General features: G+C 41.6%; 1 protein-coding gene across 1 annotated transcript in view; it reads left to right on the forward strand.

Annotated features, from left to right (window-relative positions):
• Positions 1 to 15,488, forward strand: part of AFAP1 (actin filament associated protein 1) — a 114,898-nt gene continuing 99,410 nt past the window's right edge. The window contains exon 1 of the mRNA XM_048304590.1: positions 1 to 135. The gene's annotated coding sequence lies outside the window, so the exon portion shown is untranslated. The remainder of the gene's footprint in view (positions 136 to 15,488) is intronic.

Below are 15,488 nucleotides of genomic sequence, written 5' to 3' on the forward strand. Positions count from 1 at the left end.
CTGTCCCCTCCCCGCTGTCCCTTCCCGGCGCGGCGCTGGCTGCGCTCCGCGGCAGAGCGGGGCTGCGGGAGGAGCCGCGGGAGGAGCCGCGCTCGGCCGCTTTGTGCCGGCAGCCGCCGCAGGACGGCCGCAAAGGTAGGAGGGCTCCGGCCCCGCTCGCTCGCCGCCCGCCCCGGGCAGCATCCCTGCCGAGCTCCGCGGGCGGAGAGGGAGCACAGGAGAGAAAAAGAGGGAGGGGAAGGGCTGGATTCAGAAATGGGCTTTTTCAGCCTCTGCTCCTCTGCTGCTCCGGGCAGCCCCGTGCTAGGAAAGCTGTGAGCCTACTGGGGGAAAAAAAAAAAAAAAAAAAAAAAAGGACATAAAAATTAAAAAAAAAAAAAAATTAATAAAGTCTCACTCGTTTTCTTGGCCGGGAGCAGCACATGGAAAAAGCTGGGAGGGAGCCCGGTTATCGGGCGGCGGCGGCTTCCCCGGCAGCGAGCGCGGGGCGGCCCCTGCCCGGGCTTTGAAAGAGCAGAAACCCGGCCGAGATCCTCCGGAACGAAGCCCTCTGTCCGCCATCCCGAAATTCGCATCCCTTCCCGGGAAAGGCACCGGCCAGGCGGCCGCGCTGCTGCTTTGTACCGCGGCGAGCTTCCTTATTTTCTCCCTTTTGGGGTGGGCAGAGGTGGTCTCCCTACAGGCTTGGCTATTTGATCCTGTGTCATCATAGCCGAGTGATTGCATCATGTTACAGTCCCGGAGTCAGTCAGGGCAAAGGCGAACAGAACCATCTTTCCAGATCCATCCCGTTGGCTTCCCGGGCCGACCCCCTCCTTGATTTCCTGTTGAACGGAGGTTCGAGCTGAGGAGCAGCCTGCCATTGGAGGCTGGGGGGGACAGGTCACAGCGACGTGGTTCGATTTGTTCCACTGAGAGGTTTTTTGGAAACTCAAGTTTGTCCTTTCTGCGCGCGGTATGTGTCTTGTGTGGGGGGGGTTAGAGGAAACTTGCCAAAGATTTAGGCGGTAGAAAAATAATGAGCGGCAAAAGAGCCAGATAAATGGCCATAAGCTTTATAACCTGAAAGCTCTGGAGTGGCAGGAGGTGAGTGGATTCAGGCAAGCATCCCTCGGCAACCCAGGCATTCACCTGCCCTAAAGGACAGTGCAAATGAGTAAATGCACACTCTGTAAGGCAAGACAAGGCACATGTCAGGAACAGAGAAGTATTTAGCTCATCTCCCCTCTGTATCCTATATGATCAGTTTGATGCAAACACTTGGTGTGCTTGTTCTGTTTATCATATGACTGAATTTTACGGCTGAGATCCAACTATGAAATGATAAATCTCAAAGCCAGAGAGATACAATTAAATAATATACTTCAGTCCAGGTCTTCCTAAGATGACAGATTCTGCTGTTCTTTGTGCAGTTCTTTGTTTTGTTCCATGGGGAAAAAATGTCACAACACGTCTTGGTTCAGTTCTCAGAGGTATCCATAACAATTAATGATTATTCCATAACTAGTGTCTCACCCTTGCAGGTGCTCTGCCACTCTTTGCTCCAAGTGTCATAGGGCCACCCTTTTCATTCATGAAAATAACAGTCTTATGAAGCTTTTTTTGTCTGCCTTTCTGAGAATGGTCAGTGCAGGGGCACAAGGGAACAGCTTGGCAGTCAGATGGATCTGTCCATCAGTGCTGTCCTGTATGGGCACTTGGTGCTCTTCCGTCATCCCTTATGCCTCCTGGTGGTTTCCATGGGAAGAACTGCACAATTACTTTCTTGTTTTAAACAAACCATTTTTCCTTTTGGAACTGGTGTGGAAGAAGAGCAAATGCTACGTTAGAGGCAGAGGGAGAGCATCCTGTCTTTCTGGGGCTATAGGGCACTAGATGGGTTTAAGATGAATTTGAAATGAATTAGAAAAAGAAGCATCTACAGTTTTCTTTGTGTGTCAGCCAGTGATTGCAGTGACAAGCCTGCAAACAGAACAATGACCAGATACTCACTGCCTTTGGTGACATATGGTACTGTTCGGTGTTTCCTAGGAAATTTGTCAGCAAAAGTCAAAGTGTTGTGTTGTGTTCCTGGGTCTTGGGTAGATTTTTAGATGAATGGATTTGGAAGGTCTGTGGGGTTGAAATTGCAGTATCAAAACAGTGCTAACAAGGAGGGGGTAAAATGTAGCACTTCAATAGATCAACCACTCACACTATTTTAAAATCGTACAATATTAGTGAAAGAGGTTTTTCTTTTCCTCTCCTAAAGCTCAGAGTTGAAGAGGTACTGTCTGAGACATAAAGCCCAAAATCAAATATTGAAGTCTCAATGGGGACAGGCTGTATTTGGTTCACATATGGCTAATTGTGCTATTCCTTTCAGTGGTGCAAAAACAACTTGCTGTAAGATCAGGAATTGTCTTGCCCTGCTGCTTGCTTCCGTCTCCCTTGTGACATTGCCTCAGGACAAAGAGCCAGCAGTTCTGGGCTGGTTGATGCAATCTGGAGTGGACCGATTTAATTTCCATCCATTTTCCAAAGTTTTGTGTCTGATAGGTCAGTCAGTGGGAGTGTGGTATCCAGGAGCCTGCCTGGCTAACTGCTTTGTTCAAAGCTGTGCTCTTTGTTTTATGAGGAGGGTCGAGGAGGAGGAAGGGATGTACTTTATATTCATTTGCAAGAGATCTCCTGCTGAAGTGGAAGGGTGGGATGCGAGGACTTGCACCTCCAAACTCCCGAACAGTTTAGTCCACTCTATGCTATTATGGGTTAGTCACAGTAAAGCCTACTGTGGCAATTTTTCAAAAAATTTATGCATCCCTTCCAGCTATGCAGTTCAACTGGTTTTAGATGTGAATGACACCTATCTACTGGTATGGTTCTGACTTCCCTGATTCATCAGTTCATTGACAAATAGTGTTTCATCTGATACAAAAACTGTCTGTCTGGGCTGGGCAGGTGAGTGTGTTACTCACTCAGTAGGTATTATCCCAGATTAATATACTTCTAATGTAAAGTGCCCTCAGGCTCACAGTTGAACTCTTAGCAGTCAAACCCAACAAGAGTAATAGAAATGTGGAAGTCAACCAGAGGACTGCAGGTACTGTGAACTCTGAGCTTTTAGTAAAGGACTGGAAAAGCCAGGTCTGGAATGTACCCCTACATCTATAAAGGTTGTCTAGGAGGAATTAGTTTTCCTACTATGAAGCATCCTAAGCTGACTTTAGAGCAATTTAAGTTTTCAAGACCATACCAGATGTCTTTTTGGGGAGTGTCTGCATGAAGCAATACTGAGAACAGTCTGTCAACACGGTATGAGCAGGTAGGAAAACACGTAGCTGCAGTGGCACAGGGGTGACCCTGAGCTGAGAGTGCAGGGGTTACACCAGCATGACAGTCTCCCTGCACCAGCCCACCCATGCACGCATGAAGATCTGCCATTTATAGTGTATGTGCTCTAAAACACTATGTGTAGAATAAATTGCTCTTACTCTACTAGACGATCTTTAAGGTCCCTCCTAACCCAAACCATTCTATGATACTCTATGATCAGAGGTTAACTCCTGACTCTCTGGGTCATGAAAGACGTGCTGATGTGAGTAATGCTAATGAATAGTATTGCAGGAACATAACTTGGGTTTGTGCAGCAGGGGATATCTCTTTACAGGTAACAGTCTTTTGGGACATAATCTCTATTTTCCAGAGATATGGCAAGAAATTAAAACCTGAATGGCAGAACTGCCATCAGTTACCCCTTTGCCACCTTAGCAAGAAGTCAGTCATGACTTAGGTTTAGTCATGACTAAAGCAAGGTTTGACTGCTAAAGGTGCTGAGCGCCCTTAACACAGCAATGTCCAAATGAGCTATGGTGGTTACCTCTCTTAGAGTGTCCTCTGGAGAATACAGGAGGCTGTGAAAAGGATGAATCAATATCTGTTGTATATTTTGCCAGTGTTCATCAAGAAATGTAGGAAAGAAACTCCTAAGAGGATTTTTTTATCAGTTGGATCTTGTATAGTTACTGCTCTATACATGTATTGGTATTTTTAAAATTGATGGTGTATGTTTGGCCATAAAAGGACCAAATTGATAGGCCTGCCTTCTCTAAATCTCTTTCCTAAACTGAAAAAAGGGGAAAAAAAATCAGTGTATTATTCCTTTTATGGTGACATAGTGGTGGGATTTTTTGACTATCTGGGGGATTTCTGCTGCCAACATCTCTCTGCCATTATGTAGTTTTGAGCTGAGTGATAAAGGCTATCTTTCTCTAAGACAGATGTTGGTAATGGCCTTATTGTGCCAAAATCTTTATGAGTACAAAATGCTGAATAAAAATATTTCCATCCATTAATAGTGAGTGCCAGAAAAGAGTACACAAGTGGTTTCAAATTTAATCTGTAATGTAGCTGACGTCTCAAAGATAACAACATCTTACCCCCAAGAAATATAGCACTGTGTATGTGAGGTAATTGCTATGAGTTGCACTGAATATATATTATTCATTAGGGGACTGTCATTATATCATGTTTGTGAATTCCCCAAAGTCTCTTATCAGTGTCCTCATCACATTTCAACATTTATGGAAAAGAGGATTTTGGTGTCCTACTTAACTGACTGATGCTCTGGCTTGCTGTAGCCACTTCTAGTAAGCATGCTTGCCTTGTTCATTTAAAATGAATAGACAGGGAAAGGAGCTTAGTTCATGTGTTCGCATTATCAGAGATAGCACTCCTTCACAGGGAATATGCAGTGGTATGTTATCTCAGTTTTACAGAAGAGCAAATAGTAAAAGCTCTTTCATATGCAGCTTTCAGGCTAAACTACTCTGTGCTGTCTTCAAAGTATGAAGGCTCAATATTTGACCAGTTGCTGTGGATGGATTTTTTTTTTTTGTCCATTAAAGGATGTTGGAGTATCTCTTTGAAACTTATCTGGTCTTTCATCAGTTACACATGCTTATGGCATTCCTGTTGGAAATTGGAAGAGAGGAGAAGGCAAGGTAAGGATAGAATTTCTCTGTTATTAGCAATTAGCAGATCCAGATTTTATTTTCCTGTACCATTTTTTGCCAGGAGCAGCTGCAAAGAGAGAATTACACTGTGACCTTCACAGCACTTCCTAGTGCCGTCATCAATCAGATCTGGCAGGAGCTTTATCACATCTATCAGTGTGGCTCATAAGCCACATGCTGTCTAGTCTGGGGGGAAAAACAAACAAACAATGGGAGCTACTGTAGGGTTTGTTTAAAATAAAACAACCAGGAGTGAGCTTTTCCCATATGTGCCAGCTTTGTAGGCAGATTCCTATTTTTGCCGTGTGCTGTTGGGCTGATTAATAAAAGATGATGATTGTGAAGCAGTGGAAGAGACTTTCACTACATCTCAATGGCACTGGCAACTCATTCACAAGCCTTGCAACTTCAGCCTTTCTCAGGCTATGCTCTCCAGTCCCATTCTAATCCTCAGCATTATTTTTGCTAAGGAATTTATGCATTTAGAATAAGTCAGGTGTTTTCTATACAAGTAAATGTTAGGGAATAAATGAGTGTTTTCAGATTGCTCTGAATCTTGTATGAAATAACATAGCTTTCTCAGATTAAGTGGTTTGCTGTTTTTTTGGGTTTTTTTTTCTGGGAACACGTGTGCCTTTGCAGGCTACTCTAGATCTCTTCCAGAGGAAAGTTCATACTGTAGCAGCTAAGATCAGCTGATCAGCTGCAACATCTCCCTTTTCAGCACGCAAAACATTATTAACACCCTGTAAGTGGTGGGTTTGTTTTCTGTTTGGTTGGTTGGTTTTCCCTATTGACCTTGGTCTGGTTGTGGAGTTTTACTAAAATTTAAAATATTTTGTGTTCTTACATTTTTCATTGTTACACCAAGTTCACTGCCATTTTCAAATTCCTTTGCTCTCCTTTTTTTGCCATCTACAGTAGATAAAACTTTCTTGCTTTCCTTTCCTGGGCTCAGTACAGTGACAGTTTGACAGCTTGCCACTTCGTGCCTAGCTTCCTTGCAGGCACAGTCCTTGCTGACAGGTAGATGGGAGAGCAAGAAGCAATGGGGACAGGGAGAATTGCTACTGTGTAATTCTGTCTGCCATCATGGTGATATGTTTGTGTCTATGTATGATAGATACAAATGAATATGTAGATATAGATAGATAGATAGATGAATAAAGAGTGTGTATATGTGTAGGTGATATGTAAGAGCTGCCTTTGTCACACAGGTTTTAGAAGAACAATGGCTAATTGCTAATAATAAATGTACCATCATACTTTCAAGAAAAAAATTAAGGCCTTGACCTTCAAACTGCTAATATTGATGGCCAACTGCAGGGTATGATCTGTAATTTCTGTGGTTTTTAACCAGCCAATTCTTGGCAGAAGCCATCTTGGTACCAGATCTGAGCAAGGAAGTTTGAAATGCCACATGAAATGAGCAATAGCAGGTGCAAGGAAAGTGTGCATAAAATGTGAAATACATTTAGCAAAAGGTTATCTACTCTGTCAGGAAAAAAACATCATGTGAGCTGGCTAGCTGGTTATGGAAATAATTATTTTTGTGGTTTCCCTCAGTGTGTGCTGTGTGAGTTTGACAGGTTTTATAGTCCCGTCTGCCGCACTGGCACTAGGCAGGTCAGTGGTTGCAGTGCTCAGTCCCTGCCCCACAGACCAGCAAACCTGAGCGACAAGAAGCCTGCTCAAAACTGCACTGCCTGTTGTCCATCTTCTTCTGGTTCCAGCAGCCAGGCACCATGACTGCACAAACACTTGGTAGAGGTTGTTTGGTCAACAACCTTTGGCCTTTTAAGAGGCCAAAGCCATAAGCAGTCCCATTGCAGCAGCAGGATGAGGAGGAGAGGGAAAGCTGCCAGCAGGAATTGGTCTGAGGAGCTGAGTCCTGCATCATTTTCTGAGGGCTCCTGCTTCATGAGGGTGCAGCAAACCACCTGGCTGCCTGCTGCAAGTCAGACCAAACAAAAAGATGTGGTTTCAGCCCTGAAAACAAGGTGGGCTGTAATGAGGAAATAATAAAATGGCAGGAGTTGAAAACAGGAGAGATAATGAAAAAGGCAGAGGGATGAGTTAAGGAGCAGGGCTGCCGAGTGACACCAGGGCAGTGGTGGATGGGAGCTGAGCTGTGGAGGGGCCACTCTGATGCTGTTCTGCTGCTGCATAGATCAAACAGAAAGAAATTGCCCCTGTGAAGAGTGGATTTATTTGTGTAATGAAGTCCATTCTAGGGAATAGAGTGAAATACTGGATTTGTCACTGTTCGTAAGAGACCAGGCTGAAGAAAGTAAATACCTGAAGATGCTAAGAAGCTCAGTGATTTTCAGCTCTGTTAATACATAGCATTATCAAAAGAATACCCTTTGGCAAATGAAAAGATCTGATTCTTGGAAGGGGGAAAAAGTATTCCAACTGAAGGTCTTCTGAGAATATACAGAACTCTTCTCCTCGCCTGAGCCCTCTGTCTGCATCATATGTTTGTCATTAGGACCAGGAAAAGCTGTGAGTCTCCTTAGAGAGGGAATGATGGGTGCATGGTGGGTCCTTCAGGAAGAACCAGGAGAGCTGAGAGTAGACAAGAGGCTAGGTCAGGCCATAGCATTTTGTTTTGAGCTTAACAGGAATGAAATCCACCCTGAAGAGTCTTGGGGAAAATTCTGGATGAGGGCCAGTATGAATAATGCTGAGTGCAGATGGGTGGGACCCCACCTGGTTACAAAAACAATCCTATTTCCAAGGTTAGCTGTTTCTGCTGAAAAAGGGGATATTTAACAAGTAAGGTTTCATTTAAAAGGGGAAAAAAAAATAGTTGGAGACCTTAAAAAAACAAACCCAAATCAAAAAATCTAAAAGTCTCTCACTTCAGAAATTAATGAAAACAAACCCCCAAACATGCAGACAGCTGAAAGCACACACCAAAAACCTCAGATAAACAAAACAAGTGTCCTCTGGGGACGCTTTCTGGGGAAAGGAAAAGTTGTTCCCTCTCTGGGAAAATTTGTCTGTTCCTGTGGCTTGTGAACTTTTCATCTTCTCTGGGACTTTCTGCTGTCCTTGGTTTGCTTTTTTCAGCTTCTTGGTCTTCTTTCCCTGGCGCTCAGAAAAGTGTTTATGCAAGCACTAAACTTAAGTAAATGAATGACGAGGACTGTTCCTCAGAGGTTGGTTTTGGGACCAGTCTTGTTTAACATTTTTGCCAGCGACATGGACAGTTGGATTGAGTGCAACTCAGCATCCACCAGCCTCTACTCCTGCAGCTTGTGGCCATCAAGACACCTTCCTGCTTGTGACAGCCACATCCTGAGCGTTATTCCAGAGCTATTCTGGAGCAAACTGTGTTCAACAAGCCCCAAAAATGCAACAGTTAATTTTAATCTGACTCAAGTTTCCATTAGTCTCCCATTGACTGCTGTTCCTGTCTGTCTGTCTGCAATGACTGAGCCTCACAGCCCCTGAACACTGCAATTTCCTTCACATCCCTTTGGATCTTCCTCTTTATTGTTGTTTGCAAAACACTGAGTCTAGATTTTGCATATGTGGAAAATCTTGCTGAGAGCTATCCCCCCCTTTGACCTCATTTTTTTCAGATCTCTCATTTTTCTGTCCTCTTGCTTATAGTTCAACTGTGTAACTTTTAAAAGTGGTCTGAGTGTAAAAAAATAAGTTGTAGTGCAGGCTTGTCTGTAAACAGTAGCTCTCTCTACAACCCAAGGGCAAGCAGATGTATGTGTAGAAGGCCCATATGACTGACTGTCCCAAAGAAACAACTAAAATACTGATTAGATTCCAAGGAAAGCAGAAGTTGTCTTGAAGTGGTATGATGTTTGGGGGTTTATGGAGTTCTTCAACCCTTTTTAAATCCTTCAGTTTTTTTTTTCCTACCACAGTAACATCTTTTAAAGCATTATGGGATGAGCTCTGCTGTTCTTGCACTTGGGATTCGATTCCTGTCTGGTTTATGGTCAGCACATCTACAGGCTCCGGGATATAAGTGCAAACTCAGATTGCCCTGAAGTTTATTGTACTTTATGGGAGCAAAGGGTGAAATCCATCTTTGAGACTTGGGGTCATTTGGGCTAGGTTTCCTGACATACCAGCTCTTACAAAAAACCCAGCTGTTCTGGGATTTTCTGCCAGCTTTAAAGAAAACCAAATAAAGAAAAAGTACTCTACTAAATAGGGATCAAACCTTAGTTTGGTTTGAGTGTGCTTTAAGTAGTTTCAGTCTTTGCATTTACACTGATTAAGTTCTTCTTTTGCTTCAGGGAGGTAGCTTGGAAGCCGTGTTTGTGAACGAGTCCAGCCCTTTCCCTACACATTGCTGTAGGGAAGGGCTGCTTCTTGCTAAGTGCTTCCCTCTGGGAGACAGGATCTGAACAACCCGGAGCAAGAGCTGCATGTAAATAATGTGAAAGTAAAGATACATGAAATGAAGCTATGCAGCTTTCCAAGGTGTGATTGTGGAGTAGTTCGTGGCCAGGAGGCATCAGCTGGATGGCCCATCCTGAGCCAGGACCAAATGTGCCCAGACACAACACAGCAGCAATGTGCCCTTGATCAAGATATAGTTTGAGCTATGTATAGAGAGCAAAAGTAGCATGGCCCTTCTAGCAAGTTGTCAGCAGCGACTTATAAAGCACTTGGTACCTTAGAGCAGCTCTTTATATGTTAATAACTCATAAAAATCAAATGACTTCATGAAATGGAACAAGCAGTAGGAACTGGAAGTGGCAGATGTTCAGGGTGCAAAGGGAAGGAGGGAACTGACAGGTTGCATGAATGCTTGCAAGAAATGCATAATAAAGTTTTAAGGATTTTGGTACACTGGTCACCTCTCATCAGCCCTGCTAGTGCCTCAGCACTCCTGAGATTTCAGTACAAACCCACAATCTTCTCTTTAATGAAGTGCAAAGAAGGGAGAGAAGCATGTAAGAAGCCTTTAGCATCTTTTGCATTTATTCATGTTGCCACCCCTGCTTTTTAAAGTTTCATCTTAACTCCTGCAATGCTAGTGAGTTTAGGAACACTCCTAAACTCTGGGATAAAAAAGCTTTTATCTGCTTCACCTGGAAACCTTTTTGATGTAATGCCAGGTGTTGCATCCCGAAGACCTTTTGCCGCAGCACGTTTGAACTGCGGTTTTGCAGGATTACCTGCCCCTTGTGCCAAGCAGTCTGGAGCAAACACCTCACCTGCTGTTTTACAGCCCTGCCCTCCATACATGAGTGGTGCCACTCAGTGCTCTACTATTTGCTATTGAAATTACAGACTGTGCCCTTCTCCCTGTGCAGGTTTTCTCACTGATGAGGGACGTGCTGAGACCCTCCACATGTACGTGCACTTTTCTTTGATTGCCTTCACCAGGGTCAGCTGTAAGAGCTGACCATCCTGGATCAGTTCACTTCGTGCCAAAATAATCCTTTTCCTATTCATTTCAGCTGTACCCAGTGCAATGACGCAACAAAAAGTATGTGTATAATTCCAGAAGGCTCTTACCAGCTCTAGGAGGGGTGAGGCATGGCTCTGTGTGTACCATAGTACTTCACAGGGTTGTTTTGTTACAATCAGTAGTAAAGAACATTTTTGTATAGTTCAATAATATAAAAGTAATATGGAGCAACTGTACATTGTGATGAGAGTTGCCAGGGTGTAACTCCATGAAAGCAGACAAAGGGCATGGCAAGAAGTATTTTGCTTGGATTGGAGAAATCATTATTAGTGGCATAATTCTCCAAAATGGTAGTTTTTGGACCATCTGAACTAAGCCTAGGAAAATATTTAATTCCTTTTGCTGTTGTTTCTTTATTAAAGTGAGAATTTCTTCCAGGTGAGATTTTTGTAAGGAGAAAACTTCACATACACAAGTGGAAGCTGTCCAAAGCAGGAGGGGAAAATGCCATTTCAAACTGTAAGGAACAGAATTAATAAAAGCCACCTGGAAAAAGAAATGTTTATTGGTTGCTGATTTCGCATGTAAAGTACATTTTCTTATGGAATTATTATTTATACTGTAGTAAACCAAATACAGAATTAAATAATTTTATTCAGTTTTTAATTTGGCATTATAACCAGGTGATGCCTCTTCCTTCCTGTGCTTAAGAAATAGCGTTCTTGCCTACAATAGCTCTTTCTCTGCCTGTCAGCAAGTGAATTTTTGTCATTGACTAATACCAGAAAGATCAGGGACTTGGGACCCTAATAATAGGACTGCTGGGAAATCACTGAGCACCAGCAGAGAGCCCTTTGAGTGGAGAGAATTGAGAATTTTCGTTGTCTGCTGCTGTTGTCTTGTTTTACATTCTGCTTGTCTGCCAGCTTGTTACTAGTAAAAAAGATTACTAGAATCTGGGCTTTTGAAAATCCCATTATTTTCCTTTCTTTATCTGATCACACTGTGGAATTACGTCACTGAATTCAAATTCTGACAGTGGTAGACTTTGTGTCCTGGATGATTAAAGATTTTGTCATCATAAAGTTGCATGGTTTTTAATTTAAGGATCAGAGGGCTGCATCCCATCTGCTTGAAGTGTGAGGGCTAAGAAATAGATTATTAAGCTAGCAAAACAACTGTAAAATATGCATTAAGACTAGCAAGTGGATTAATTTGGGTAGTTTCCTATTACTGTAGCTTCTTTTTCTTCCCTGAGGTTTTTTTTTTCTCCATTTCTCATACATGCATCCGTTTTCAGAATCTCTCAAAGCAAGAACTGTGTATTCTGGATAAATAATGGGTCATCACTCTTTTGCTGTGTAGTTATTGTAGGATTTTTACTTGCTAGGTTGGATTGCTGTCAGTTTCCAGATTACAAATAGTACCTTCTGAAGGGAAAATTTCGAGTGGTGTACTCATTGTGACTGATACCTGCTTTTCCAAATGATCATCTGTCAGCATCTGCTCATATAGGGCACTCAGCAACATAGGATGACCTCAATCTAGCTGAAAGTCCAAAGATGACAATATATCTGCTGGACTTGAAAAACATTAAACTGGTTTATTGTACACTTCACTTGTAAATATCCTATCCCAAAACAACAATATTAGTTATTGTTTATGCTTATGCTTGTTCTTAACCTTCTGCCCCCCACTGGAGGTCTTTTGGATTTGGCATCCATTCACATCTGAATGGTACCCTATCCTCTATGTATGACTTTTTGCCACTCCTTTTTTTTTTTTAGCCTTGGCTTACTCTGTATTTGATTGAGTATCCATGTCTGTTGTTAATTTTCATGTGTGATGAGTTTAGGATAGGGTCACTGTCCTGACAAATTGCTTTAGAAGACAAATGGTGAGCAAGTGTCTCCATTGTAAGAAATGAGACCAAGGTGCTCCATCATGGAGATTTTCAGTCCTTCAATACAGAATCTTGCTGATGGGAACTTGTTTGGGTCTGCTTTCTTATCAGAAGACCATGGATAGAAATTCTGTAGGGGATTTCATTTCAGATTACTTTCAATCACTGTCCTTCAGAGACAGAATGCAACCTGACGTGCAGCCAAAGGCAAAGCGAAGCAGAAGGCAACAAACTTGGACATTGATTAAAGATAAGAACGACTGCAAATTGTAATAAGATTTGTGAAGTAAGTGCATTGGTGCTTATCTAAATCAGGTGCAGAAGAGCAGTAGTGAGATCCAGAGGGGTAGTAATGGGATATTTAACTGCATTATTCAGTGTACTCTGGGGCTGTAACTAAATTGCCATGGCTGAACTGGTGTTGGTAGGTTAGGAAAAGCAAAGGTACTGAGTGCAGTGCAAGCCCTGCTTATGTGTGGGACTTGAGGGAACAAGCGTGCTGTTTGTTAAAACCATTTAATTCTCTCTGTGGTGGCCTGTCACGTTCACTGTTCTTGATAGATGGGTGTCAGCTACCAGCCAAAAGCGCTTTCTTTCCCTCCTCCCTTTTCTTAGGACAGTAGAATGAAATCTTTCATTTATCCATCACATCTGTTACGTTTTTCACACCAGTTTTAAGGCATGGAGATAAAGACTGTGGTGAGTCTGTGACAGAAGGAAGCCAAAGTTAAAGTGAAATGAGAATGTATTTTTATGAAGTTATGTTACATTTACCAATTTTGAAGATTAGCATTTGGAAATGTGCTTCTTAACTGAGGGTAAACAGTTTGTTTTAATCTATTCACATCTAAAATAGGACTCAACTATTGGTACTTGCAAGGTACTAAGGAAAGCACTCAGACCATCTGTTGAAAAAACGGGAATATGAAACTGTGTCATCATATGTTCACAAGTCCTGCCTGTGCCTGGTGCTTGTAGCAGCAGCCTCATGTGAATGCTGAGGGAATCTGAAACTCACGAGGCTCCATGGGATCTCTACTGTGGCTCTCTGTGGTGCCAGTTAATAAGTTCTTCAGAAAATGCAAATCTAGATATTTCTCTTACTTTTGTTCTCAACAAAACTGGTTAAGCGCAGTTAAAAGATGACATGAAAATGATAAATAATAATAGCACAATTAAATATATGTGAATATAACATGTCACTAAACAACTTTCTAACTATATTTAAATATCTTACCATAACGAGAAAGCTCTTTTTCACTTTCATTTTACTAAACATGGGATTAGATTTCCAAATGAAAGGCATGTGAAAGCTGATAGGCACTTAAGAGTGAGATTCATTCTGCCCGACTTGAGCCACCCATGGGAGAGCAGGTCTACAGCTGAGCTCCTTCCCGGCAGACCTTCTGTACAATCAGGGGATACAAATTGGCTTCTCTAGGATGTAATTAATCTGATCTGTTCTAGACATCTATTTTAGGAAGCCTAAATTTCTCCATTGACTGTGCATTGAGCCTTGGGCAACTAGCTGAGATACAGATGAGTGCATTGTGAGTGCTGCCATTTAGTCAGAGCAATGTCACTGCTAAAGCTCAAATGGCCTGCCTCAGCTTTCAACCCCATAAAATGAGTAATTCTTCTGAATTAAAGGAATTTATTCAGGAGGCTTAAAACAAGATGATCATTCTTTGCATTTGCATATATAAGTGTACTCCTACTTTGGGTTTACTCAGTGCTTACAAAAAGGTCTGTCACAACATCTTTGCATGGCTATTTCAGGGCTTTATGGTTTATGGTATTCAGTGAAAATGTCTTTGGAAAGAGACTGGAAATGCAGGAAGGATGACAGAGACAGATTCTCAGTAAATGAGGTTTATGATATAAAATTCTTGGTGGTGTACTTCTGGGCATTGCTGTATAATTTTAGTTTTGTGATTTATGAGTAGTTTGCTATATTGGTCTCATATAAAATTATTTGCATACCAAATGTGAGTTCATTCAGCTGTGAGATTTTTTCTTAGGCTGCTGCTCTCAGCGCCTAACTAATTAAGATGTCTTGCATTTGGGTAACTGAGGTTCTTAATTTTCAATAAAAAAAAATAATTAGTTTTATTGCCACTGTTTAAAATTTAAAAACAACAAAAAAAGTCCCATCAAAATACAAAACTATATGTTCTGAAGACAGGAAAACTGAAAAAGAAACTGATTGTGTAGTGACTTGGAAACCATCACATGGGAAACTACAGATAGAATTTGGGAAAAATTTTTTGCATGTGTCCTTTAAAAAGGTGCACACTAGAAATTGTAATTTCTGGGAATTTGAAGTATCTGGATTTAACCAATAATTTGCTGATACATTTAAAGACGAATCCTACATTTGAGCAATATCAGGGATTTGGGATTTTGATAGGAAGACCAGGGAGGACCAGTGGCTTGGATTTATTTCCAAAACCTGATTCTTTTATAAGTATACTTCAGATTTGGACAGGAAGTATAGATACAGATAATTGAGAAATATGCCTGTCTTCAGCTGAAATCCTATGTGAAATATTGTATTGTAAGGTGATCTCTTAAAGGCTGCTTTTTAATCAAACTCAGTTGTTTTGTTTTGTTATTATATACTATATCATATTACATATTGAATACATTTATATATTTATCATTCTGAGGTAGTTTAATAGAGCAATAATTTGCATAGAATCTAGAGATTTAATAGAGATGGCTGGAAACTCTAAATACAACAGCACTCAAATGACTCCAGGGGGAAATGAACACCTATAAAAATGAGTTTACCCATGAGATGCAATCAAGCAAAGTTGGTCACACGTGTGTTTGCATTGAATCCAGTAGAAAAAGAAAAAGAAAAGAAAAGAAAAAGAACCTTGTGAAACTCCTTCATTCACCCCGAAGGAAAACAGTGCACCCATGTTCACTATTTCTTTGTCTGTTTTTATTGTTTACTGGTATCAGCCTTTGTCTGACTTCTTGTTGCTGTTTAAGTCTTAAAAATAGTTCAAAGACTTAATAATAGCTTAAGCTATTTTTGTAAGGAATGTAGTTCTTTATCACTGCTGCAGGCTGTATAATTGCTCTGTGGCTACATGTTGCTTGTATAGCAGGTGACCTCCCAGAAAGATTCATTAGTGTTTGGAACATGATGATTATTCCTGTATTGTTTTACCTAAATAGTTTTTGTTGA

The sequence above is a fragment of the Corvus hawaiiensis genome, chromosome 5, assembly GCF_020740725.1.
Source record: "Corvus hawaiiensis isolate bCorHaw1 chromosome 5, bCorHaw1.pri.cur, whole genome shotgun sequence".
Taxonomy (NCBI): domain Eukaryota; kingdom Metazoa; phylum Chordata; class Aves; order Passeriformes; family Corvidae; genus Corvus; species Corvus hawaiiensis.